We start from the raw sequence: 11,997 nt of genomic DNA on the forward strand, positions 1-11,997 counted from the left end.
AGGACCCCGGGATCACGACCTGAGCCGAAGGCAGACGCCTAACAACTGAGCCACCCAAGCGCCCCGGTGGTGTGTCCTTCTGCTCCAGTGAGAACAGAGGAATCCTGAAAGGTGGTGTGAGAAAGGGGAGCCAGCATGCCACAGGCACACTGTCAGATCGAGTTGGGATGGAGGGTGTATGGAAGCGGGAACTCTGGGAATGGATTCCTTCACACTGTCCTTGCCAGAGTAACCCCAGGAAGTCTCAATGTAACCCCAGGAACACACGTGGCCTGGTTTGTAGGCAGCTGTACTCATGTAATAGTAGTGATCTACCACAAATGGGTGACAAATCACTGGTCAAGAGACAGGGATTGTTGGATTCAATAAAAAACAAGAATCAGAGTCATGCAGTTTACGTATGACAGTTGAAACAAAAGGATAATTCCAGAATGAAACTTTAAAAATGGAAAAGTTATAAAGCAAATATAAATAAAAGGACACCAGGTTAGCAATTCTGACATCAGACAAACAGAATTTAAGGAGAAAAACGTGATCAAGGATCCAGAGGAATATTAATTACTAGAAAAAATAATCATGACCATGTACGTATGTACTATAGACTCAACTCTGTAAAGTAACTGAAAATTCTGGGGGAGAAATAGTTAAATAAATAATCCTAGTGAAGACTTAAAAATACATGACTTCTTAGATACTTTTTAACATAGAGAGATACAAGGTAAAAAAAAAAAACACAGGAGGCATTAGTTCCCCACTCAGATGGCCCTTATTTTAAAGTTTTATTTGTTTAAAGTTAGAAAACTCAAACTACAGATGATACAGAAGGTAAATCAAGGCCCCTCTCATCTCCCCTGGCCCTTTCTCCCCAAATATAACCCTTGTGGACACCGGGGAAATGGTGTGTGGACTCCAGTTCTCAGTATCCCAGCCCAGTGTTGCTTTTGTTTCATCTCTGTGTCCCCTTGAGGAGCACGGACTAAAGTCAGTCCTGCTTTGGACAGAGGGACTTGAGCAACGTAACATCTCAGACAGTGGTGCATGCGCACTGTAACGTGCATGAGCCACGAAGACCAGGCAGAGGGAAGGAAGCCAGTCACAGAGAACCATATATTCTATGATTCCATTTATGTGATATGTGATATGTGCAGAGCAGGCAAATCCATAAAGACAGAAACAGATCTGTGGTTGTCTAGGACTGGGGGAAGGGATTAGGGGAACCTGGGGAGTGACTGCTAATGAGTACCTAGCTTGCTTTTGGGGTGACCAAAATGTTCTCAAATACATCGTGGTGATGGTGGCAAGACTGGATATACTGACACCACTGAACTGTACACTTTAAGTGGGTGGAATTCCGTGGTTTGTAAATTATATCTCAATAAAGCCATTATTAAAAAATGCTCCAGGGGCGTCTTGGGTGGCTCAGCCGGTTAAGTGTCTGACTCCTGGTTTCTGCTTGGGTCATGATCTCAGGGTCGTGAGATCGAGGCCTGAGTCAGGCTCTGCGCTCAGTGTGGAGTCTGCTTGAGAGTCTCTCTCTCCCGCTCCCTCTGCCCCTCCCCACCCCCCACACGTGCTCTCTCTCTCTCTCAAATAAAGATTAAAAAAAAAAAAATGCTCCAAACACTGATTGAAAATGCTTTCAAATGGGTTATAAATTAACAGTGGGACTTTAGGATTATTGGAGAAAACCAGTCCACCATTTTAGCTCCCATCAGAAACAATGCTCAGTAGAAAGGACCTCAGTAGAAAGTAGAAAGGGTGACAATTCTAAATTATTTCAGCTTTCGAGAAAGTGAAGAGAAAATACAATGAGGCAAGGGCACTTACGACTAAAAAGGCCTCCCCAGAACACAGCAGGTGCAGTGTCTGCACTCAGGCTTCAAGGCGAGTCTATGAACTGGACCTGAGGACTACTCATTTCTCAAGCCATACGCCGAGTACTTTACTGTTTCTAAACCTTCTGCCTCCTTTCAATGGTTTCTAATGGTTTTACTGAGCATTTGAAGAAAACAGGACACTTGGCTGGATTTAGCTGACTATGAATTAAATCAATCCAGAGGAACATAATAATGAGAAACCATTTTTCATCATTCAAATTACTGGAGCTTTTTGTTTGTTTCTCAGAAATTTTTGTTGGTTTTGGTTTTGAATATGTGTCATTTCTATGAATCTAACACCTGTACAGATTTGTACAATCACTGCTACGGGAGATTGCTTCCATCCCTCCCCAAACTCCCTCTGGCTATCCCTGAGAGGTCATTTCCCACCCCACCCGCCCCGACTTGCTCCCGGGAGCCACTGATGTGTTCTCCGGCTCAGTCCCTTTCTTCTGGCGAGTGCCACACTAACGGAAACATACGGCGTGGAACTTTTTAAGATGGCTTCCTTCACTCAGCATAATGCCTCTGAGACTCACCTGAGTTGCGTTTTTTAAGTTTTGTCTTTTTTTTTGTTTTTGCAGGCTAGTTTTCTGTTGTATGGCTATATCACAAATCGTTTCTCCATTAAGTTCAAGAACGTCTGAGTTGGTCTTGGCCGTTATAAACAGAGCTGCTGTAAACAGCCATGCACACACATACAGGTTTCTATTGAACGTAAGTTTTCATTTCCATAGGGCACACACAGAGGATTAAGACTGCCGGGTTAAATGGTGAATTTTGTAAGAAACAGTCACACTGTTTTCCAGAATGGCTGTACCATTTTCCTTCCTACCAGCAATGCAGGGGAGATCTTGCTGCTCTGCACCCCCATCAGCCTCTGGCGTCCTTGATATTTTCTTATTGCAGACATTCTAACACATATGCAGATAGCTCGTTGTAATTTTAATTTGCACTTCTCTAGTAACAGCTGGTGCTGTGCATCTTTCCACGTGCTTGTGTGCCATCTGTATACCCTCTTCGGTGATGTGTCTACTTAAGTCTTTTGCCCACTTAAAAACACAGGGCTGTTTTCTTACTGTTAAGTTCAGAGAGTTCTTTACACATTCTGAAGACAAGGTCTTGTGATGTGCAAATGTTTTCTCCAAATCTGTTTCTTGTCTTTTCATTCTCCTAACATCATCTTTTACAGAATAACAGTTTTTAATTTTAATTTAAGTCCAATTTGCCTTGTTTTATCTTTTTTGGATGGTGCTTTTGTTCTTACGCATGGGGACCATTTGCCTAACCCACTGTCATGAAGACCGTTGCAAGTTTTCTTCCAGCAGTTTCATGGTTGGACATTTAGATTTAGAGTCCATTTAGAGGTAACTTGGGTACAACGTGTGAAGATTGGGCCAAAGTTTTTTTTTTTTCATATCGATGTCTGATTGTTCCAACTCCATTTGTTGACAAGACAGTACTTTCTCCATTGAATTGCCTTTCCCAGACATCAACTGACAACTGATTTCTGGACTTTCCATGTAAGTGTCGAACATCTCCATAAGTCCTCTTGAAAAATCCCGCGGTGAGCCGGTTGGCACTGCATACACGTCTCATCAGAACTCAGAACTCGACCAGGAACAGTGATGGGGTCCTTGACTCATCTATTTTGTGACGTAGGCTGTGGAGTATGTAACCCCTTCTCTCTGCAGGTTGGACCGCACATGGAACATTGAGATCAGTTTTTGGTATCATAATACGAGAGGTACTGGCAACCTGAAAGCATTCTGGAAGGGGGACTGAGCTGATGAGGCCAACAGGGATCCTAACACAGGAGGACAGGCTGAGGAAAATGGGGCGTTAGCTTGGAGAGATAAATGGAAAATAACAACACTTGTTCTGGGCCTCTGAAATGGAGCTCCCTGGAAAGAAAGAGCCCTTCTTTCATGTGATCCCTAGGAGACGCTTAGGGCCAGTGGCTACAACCAGGCACTGTGCTAGGTACTGGAGTCCAGAGATGGACAAGATACGCTTTTGCTTTCAGGAGAGGGGAGCCACAGGGAAAACTATGTTGGTTTGACACAGGCCAGCCAGGCAACTGTAGGAAACCAGAGAAAATGACTTGCTTTGACTTTGATTTTGTGTGACTGCCAAAGATGGCCTATCAGCTCTATGTTCAACAAATGACTCATTCTGTCTTTGGGTTTAATGGCCAAATGAAAGTACTGAGGTCATGTGACAGAAAGATACCCGCCCAAGGTCTCAAACAGTGCTTGCACAACTGAGTTTGGAAACCAAGCCTCCCGATGCTTAGACCAGGATTCCTTTATACTATCTGTTAAAATTCTTAATCAGCACTGTGTTTTGCTGAAGAATAAATAACCCAATGCCTTCTTGCAAATCCTGTCTCCAGGCATCTTCTGACCCTTTAGGTTTTCAGTCTTGAAGGCTCACTGCCTCAGAGGCTTTTAAAAGGAGAAAAGGATCCTCCACTTTGAAATTTCAACCCTTGTTTTCAGTGACAAGATAAGAAAAAAGAATCATATCAAATCAGACAGGTCTTTTCTGAAGATTTTATTTCTGCTCTGAGCTGCTTCTGGGTCACCTACTGCTCTAATTATGCTGGAAGTAAACCTGGCTTTCATGAGATTCGGGATACGGCTGGAGGAAAAAGTTGTCCAGACTACTTAAGGTCATCAGTGCACAATGGGCTCCAGTGAATTCCAGGAATTCACTGATTCATGCCATAATTCATTCCGCTGGTTAACCACAAACACAGACTCACAGGGAGAACAGACACCACTGACAGATTTAGTCTTACTAATACACCCAGGGCAGGATGGAGCAGGAGAAGAGTAACACTTGGGTTTAAGGCTAGTCCCTCCCCAAGCTCCTCAAGTGAGCAGCATGGAACAGGAGAAAGGCAGGACCCGAGGCTCCCAGCCCCACTTCTTCCCTTCTAAGGTGTGCTCACTCCAAAGGGAAGCAACAACGCCAGGGCTTTCCAGCTGACAGAGTTCTGGTGAGGATCAGTGGAGATGATGGATGGGCAAAGTGCCTTGCACACTGAGAAGCACTGTACCCACGTGAGAGATTTAGTCATTTAACAAACATGTGTTGGACACCTGTTAAATGACATGCACCATGCTGAACACCAACGATATGCAGTTAAATAAAACAGATGCCTGCACTCGAGAAGACAATGAGATGTGGCAAGTTCGATGATGAGAAAAGCGCAGGGTGGGAGGCCCGGGGGGGCCCTCGCCAGTCTGGGCAGGAAGAAAAGACAACTGTGAAGTCGGGGCAGGAACAGAGGATTAAGGCAGGAGAGAGGGTATACTAGGTTCCAGAAGATATCTCAGTCTCCTTATTTAATACTTGAAACCATCTGCAGAGTGGGCACTGATTTTATTACTATGACCACTACTGTAACACAAAGCAGTGGCTTCAAGGAAGCTGCTAACTGTCCCACAATGCACAGCCCCCACAACAGAGTGACCCAACCCAGTCTCAACTGTGCCAGGCTGAGAAAGCCTGCTGTGAAGGAAACTGAGGCCCGCAGAGGAGAAGCAACTAGTCCAAAAGGCTGCAGTCAGTTAGTGACAGAGCTGAAACCTGAACGCAGGTCTCCTGTGACCCGGCACCTCAGACAGGTTTCCCAGGTTATACGGATACGGGTCTGCAGCTGGGCAGCACAGGAAAGGAGCACGGAGGACGACGGGGCTGACTGATGGGACAAGAAAAACTCCTGTCTCCATGGAGGAGCACCACCACCAGACAGAGCTATGAGTGAGGAAGGCAGAGAGAAAGGGGGGACAGGAAGCAGCAAAGGAAGGAAGTGGGCAGCCGTCGGTCTATTTCTGCTCTCAGACAGAGCACCCTCTAACATTTCTATAGTGATCTGCATTTAAAGAAGCTGCTTGCACACCCAATCATCACAACCAGGGAGGTGGGTGAGGCACAAATTAGTATTCTTACTTTCTGGAGCCTAGAAGAGCGAAGTGCTTCACCCAAGGCCCCAGAGCTTTGCAGAGAGGCAGAACTCCATGATAAATACTCTTGTAGGCGGCAGGTGCCTCACGCCAGCCCACCCCAGACACCAGTTCCTCAACTTGCCTGCAGTCTGTGGAGGCAGGACAAGTCTCTGAAGGGACTCTCCTGTGAGCTCAAAGGAGAAACTAGGTACAAGAAGGCAAGCCCTCAAAAGCTGAGGAACTGACGTAGGAAGAGAGAGGCACTGCAGACTGGGCTCCATTCCCTGGGTCTCAGGATCGGGGATCTAACCGCAGGTGAGTCCCTGGCTTCTCTGGGCATCCCCGCCCATCCTGACAGCCAAAGAGCCACAGTCGCCTTTAGGAGCACTCCCTGCTGTAAGAACGGAGTCCATTCTATTTTAAAATTCTCTTGTCCTGAAGCCGACGATACTACTTTCAAGTATGGCCAACAGAAACCATTACTAGGAGGGCAGCTGCGATAGCTTAGTTCCTTAGTCTAGGCTGACAGGAAATAAAATCACTTTGTCAATAAATTAATTTTCAAAAAACCGAAATCTTTAAAAAACCTTTGTCCAAGTTTCCAGACTGCTTTTTCAAGCAGTTTCGCAGGTAAGTGATTTAATTCCCTCTCATGCTAACACCTCTGCTGCGCAGCCCACAGATGCGTGCGCAGAGTGCTGGGGAGCGGGCACCAGGCTGGGCAGCAGGGCACAGACTACAGCTGCTCTAGGGCCTCAGGCAGACCGGTCACCGTTCAGAGCCTTGCTGCCCTCCTCGGTCACGTGCGGGGCTGAGTGCCCAGCCCACCGGAGCACGCCCAGCGCTGACACCCCGGAACTATTCTAAGCCTCGACTGGTCTGTCTGGGTGTCTTCATTTCTACTCTGCTAATGGAGGTTAAATACAACAAGGAATGGGAATGGTTCTTGAAAAGCAGACCACTTCACTGGCCAGAGAAGCTCGTCACAGAGGTGGGATGCTGAAAACTCTGCTTTATTAATAATACTACCGGCCGTTTGTACTGACGCCAGCTGACTCCTGCGCAGGTGCCCTGGGCACCGGTTCCTAACCTAGGAAGTGCACTCAGTGCGTTGTCAGGCAAGGTCCTGCACAGACTGCACCCCGAGTACTGAGCATGAGCGTCAACGTCTGCAGGAGTTACACTGTTCCTGTCCCAAAGCCAAACAGAGTTATCCCTGTGGCCTTATTCTCACTAACTTACACAGTAATGGGGTCTTCTTAGTAGAGAGGGGGAATTACATTCCACATGACCCTGGATGTGCGTCCTCCCAGCAACAGCTACCATCTGACACTCATTTCCTAGCGTGTGGCACTCTCTCCAATCAACTTCCAGCAACTTCCATTTCATCAGTCTGGATCTAGCTAATAACAGAGTTCAGGATTTAACAATGAAAAAAAAAAAAAAAATCCCGTCATCCAGGCCTGGAATCTATGAACCAATGTATTTTTTTTTTTAAAGATTTTATTTATTTATTTGACAAAGAGAGACACAGCGAGAGAGGGAGAGGGAACACAAGCAGGGGGAGTGGGGGAGGGAGAAGCAGGCTTCCCACTGAGCAGGGAGCCTGACACGGGGCTCGATCCCAGGACCCCGGGATCATGACCTGAGCCGAAGGCAGACGCTTAACGACTGAGCCACCCAGGCGCCCCGCAATGTATTTGTTTTTGACACATGCCCCTGAAATCTTTTCATATTAACAATAGGCACCCAAGTCTGTGGCCTCTGCCTCCTCTGGGTGTCCACACATGCAACACTCCCATGGAAACTTCTCAAAGTCACTGGTCTTGAAGTCACCTACTAGGCAGTGACTCGATGCAGCTTCTCCCTTTGCCAGAGCCTCAAGGAGTTCATAAACTGTCGCTCCTCACAAAACATTTCAGCTCTTGCTAGTAACACCCCACCTCTACTCCCAAACAATCTCCGTCTTTTTAACACTGAGTTCACTGACAGGAAATGCGCCCTTGATCAAGGTTCTGCCCAAACTGCTTCAGAAGAGAAGGGGCCTACGGAGGGGCAGACAGCCCCCCACTACATCCATCGGTGTCTATCACCGCAGTTCTGTCCTCTGGGAAACCCTGTGTGGCAGTCCATTCACAGCGCCTCTTCAGGGCCCGGCTGGAGGTGGGGGGCCTGCAGCGGGCTGTTTGAGGGGCCAGGCGAGCTGGGGCAGGGCCTGGGTTGGCTCCTCTCTGCAGCCCCACCCTGAGTGTGCTCAACCTATGTTTATTTTCCTGCAGACTTTGGTCAAAGTCCTCTGGACACTTTTCACACGGGATTCCGGAGCAAGGGGTTGTTGTTTTGTGTGTATGTGTACATGTTTAAGCAAAATCCGTTTAAGAAATACCACATGCCATGAAAAATTACAATATTTACTCCGATCCCAGCTCCCTCAATGGGAGGCAACTAGAGGCACATGGTGAGAGGTACTGTAGGTCCAGCTCCAGATCATCGCAGTAGAGTGAATACTGCAACAACGTGAGGGCCCACGCAAGTCATGTTCCCACTCTACTGCAGTCTGGTAAGTGTCCAGTCGTACTGTGTCAACAAGAACAATGTACATACCTTAATTAAAAATACCTTATTGCTAAAAAAATGCTAACCATCTGCGTTTTCGGTGAATTATAATCACTGATCACAGATCCCCATAATAAATATAATAATGAAAAAGTTGGAAATATTGTGAGAATTATGTGAAAAAATGTGAAGCTCTTGAAAAAATGCCACCAACGGACTTGCTGGATGCAGGGTTGCCACGAACATTCAATTTGTACAAACACCCTGCAGTATGTGAGAACTGCAGTAAGAAGAAGAGGTGGTCTGTACTGGGTCCCAGTACCAGGTGCCCCTTTCATGTACACTCTTTCCCAACCACCCCTTGCACATTCAAGCATGTGTGTGCATCCTGCTCCACACCTGCAGTGCACAGATGGGCTTTGGGAACCCAGACAACCCCTGGTACTGGATGCAATGCTGTAGTTTGATCACGTACTTTTTTAGGGGGATTGTATTAATAACTTCCAGTAATTTCTCGAAGGTGCTCCTGACCTCCAAGAAGAGACCTTCCCACCACAAAAAGCATATGAATTGAATTGCCCCCAGCCCAGGGACTGCTACTGAAGCACTGTCATCTCCTCGCCCTGCTAGGAGATCACTGAGCCCACACATGAGGGGGTTTCAGGAGGCAGCGTCTCCACTGTGCTCTTGCCAGTAACACAGAAATCTGGAGCAATCTGAGAGTATTTGGAAACTTCCAGTATCCACGCAAATGTGATACAGAGCAAGGAACACTGCATAAATCTGGGAATTCTGTTTGGCTGGCACTCTGAAGTCCATTTGCTAAACACAAAAACATAATAGACGTCCACGAGTCACTTTCTAGATCTCAGTTCTCCGGGACTCCAGAGCTGCACTGTCTCATCCCACAGCCTCAAGCCACACATAAGCAGGAGCTCTTGAAATGTAGCCAGTCCTGAGAAATGATACTGACCTAAAAGACATACCAGACTTCAAAGACTTACTATAAAAAAGTCAGGCTATATAGCTCTTTAATAATTGTTCCTTTGGTTACACGCTGAAATTACACTATTTTGGATATAGTTAGCCACATCATTAAAATTAATTTTGTCTGTTCTTTTAACTTTTCCTATTTTTAAAGATTTTATTTATTTATTTGACAGAGAGAGAGAGCAAGCACAGAGGGAAAGTGAGAGAGAGAAGCAGACTCCCCGCTGAGCAGGGAGCCTGATGTGGGGCTCGATCCCAGGACCCTGACATCATGACCTGAGTTGAAGGCAGACGCTTAACCGACTGAGCCGCCCAGGCGCCCAAGTTCTTTTTACTTTTCTTAATAGGGCTACTAAATATTTACAATTCCACGTGTGGCTCGCATTTGTGGCTTGTGCTATGTATGTCTCTGATGGACAGCACTGGTCTACGTTCTCCATCAATGAGTACTTAATTTCCACCTTATGAAATATTCTATTCTCTGCAAATCAAAAGCACAGCTTTCAGATGGAATTTTCTAAGTCAGGCATTGTAATTGGCACACAAAAAAATAGTTCACCAAAAATACCAGGGAAAATACACTAAGTCAGACGAATTTATTTATGGGGTCTAAGTTCATGGTGAAATCTGCTTAGCAATACCCAGTTAAAATTGAAATGTCACATCCAGGACATACCTCTAATACAATCTCTTTTTAAAGACATTTATTGAGCTCCTACTGTGTGCTGGGCCCTTCACATTTATCATCATTTCCATTAAACACGGGAGGACTGAGGCTCAGAGAGCAGCTCAAGACCACTCACCCAGTAAGTGCAGGCCTCCTTGAACCCAGGTCTGCATACCACAGCACGCTCTGCCTCATTGTTCCCTCAGCTTTTTGCATCACACTTTACAGTTTACAAAGTACTTTCAGATGTATTATATCATTCAATTATCCAAACTGTTCCGTGAAATATACATGGAGGTTATCCATCACCATATTCAAAGGAGGGCATTGCAAGCCCAGGGGGAAGAACTTGCCCTATGTCTCACAGCTAACTAGAGCATAATCTTACACCAGGAGTTCCGGAAAAAAGTTCAGTATCTTTTCAAAAGTTTCCTCTCTGCTCTACCAACCATAACTTTCTCCTTTTAATTAATACTGACTGCTTTCCTGGTCTCAGAGACGAATGGAACGATGGGAGGGCCTTTATTGTCAATAATAAACATATTTATATGCAATGACAACGCAACTATTTCTAAACACATATTACTATACATTATATATTCCCTTGATTATGTAACCTTATAGCATGCTATTATATGTATTATTACATCCACGGGTTTGTTTGCATTGGAGCCTGCCTATGGTATCATACCAATGTGAAAGAGGAAGAAACTGAGGCATAGAACTACTTATGGATCAAACAAATTAAGAACATAGGTAGTAAAGGTCATGAAGGGTGGAACGGAGAAGCATCAAGGAGAAACCTTTCCTCTTGGTCCCTAATGTCCCAGGGAAGGTGTCTGGCCAGCCACACTTTGGTGCAGCCTGGGAAAATGTAAAAGCAAAAGGATAGGAAGATCCATAAAAAGGCTTAATTTCTTGGGAGTGAATTGTATTCATTGTGTGGGAGTCAGGTTGTGTTTTATCATTTTGTTCTGTTTGTCCAGGTGAGTTTTCTGAAGAGCCATGAGCAGCCACCCTCTGCCCTCTCTGTGCCCTAGTGCCTCAAGTCAAACGTGGGGAAAACAGTGAGAACCAGAAGTAATGCAAATCCAAGAGGAGCAGATGTAGCCTGAGTGCAGCCCAGAGGGGAGGCTGGTTTAGTCTAGAGGGAGTGGATGAGGGCAGAGGAGTAACCGCCCAGCGTATTACGATCAAGGAGTGAGGAGGCGTTCAGAAGAGAAAAAAGTATAATAATTTTAAAGTGCTCAAAAACAAGCAGGACAGAGAAAGCAGAGAAACAAACGGAGCTTGTTAGAGTCTGCAGAGGGGAGCAAAGTGCCTGCAACATGACCACTCTGTACGGAGGCATCTGGCAAGCGCGCACAGGGGTGGAGACCAGCAAGGCCAAGAGCAAGGCCACAGGCTCAGCCACACCACCCCCGATGCACAGCCAGAGAGAAGAGATGGGCTAAGATGTCGGCCGAGTCCCAGCAAAGAAACCACCAGCCACCCCTCCGTGTGGGGGAGGGGCCTCGCCGCTGCTGTTTCTTTAGAACTTGCCCACGAGGTGTTTACTAGACACTTGAGCAGCTACTCTTTTACCTGTACTGTGCATCTGAGTTACTCATTTTATTTCAAGTTCCACCTTATGAACCCTAACAAGGATTGCTGTAATTAGGAAATGACTGAACTTCATCTTAACCAATAGTGGGAAAGCCAGAAAAACTGAAATTATGGGGTAGATGAGGAACCTTGTTTAAACAGCGTTTATCATCTGTGGGTTCTCTGAAAAGCCTGACTGTTCTTATTCATCATCTGTTTTCCCTTCACATCTCATGCTCAGTTGGTGTCCTGGTTAATGACTATTTTCTTCTCTAAACTGTTACGTGCAGGGGCCAGTCTCTTGATATATTCAAGAGAACCCAAAGGAAGTTATAACACAGCCATATTCTTTCTTGACAGCATCACA

The sequence above is a fragment of the Neomonachus schauinslandi genome, chromosome 9, assembly GCF_002201575.2.
Source record: "Neomonachus schauinslandi chromosome 9, ASM220157v2, whole genome shotgun sequence".
Taxonomy (NCBI): domain Eukaryota; kingdom Metazoa; phylum Chordata; class Mammalia; order Carnivora; family Phocidae; genus Neomonachus; species Neomonachus schauinslandi.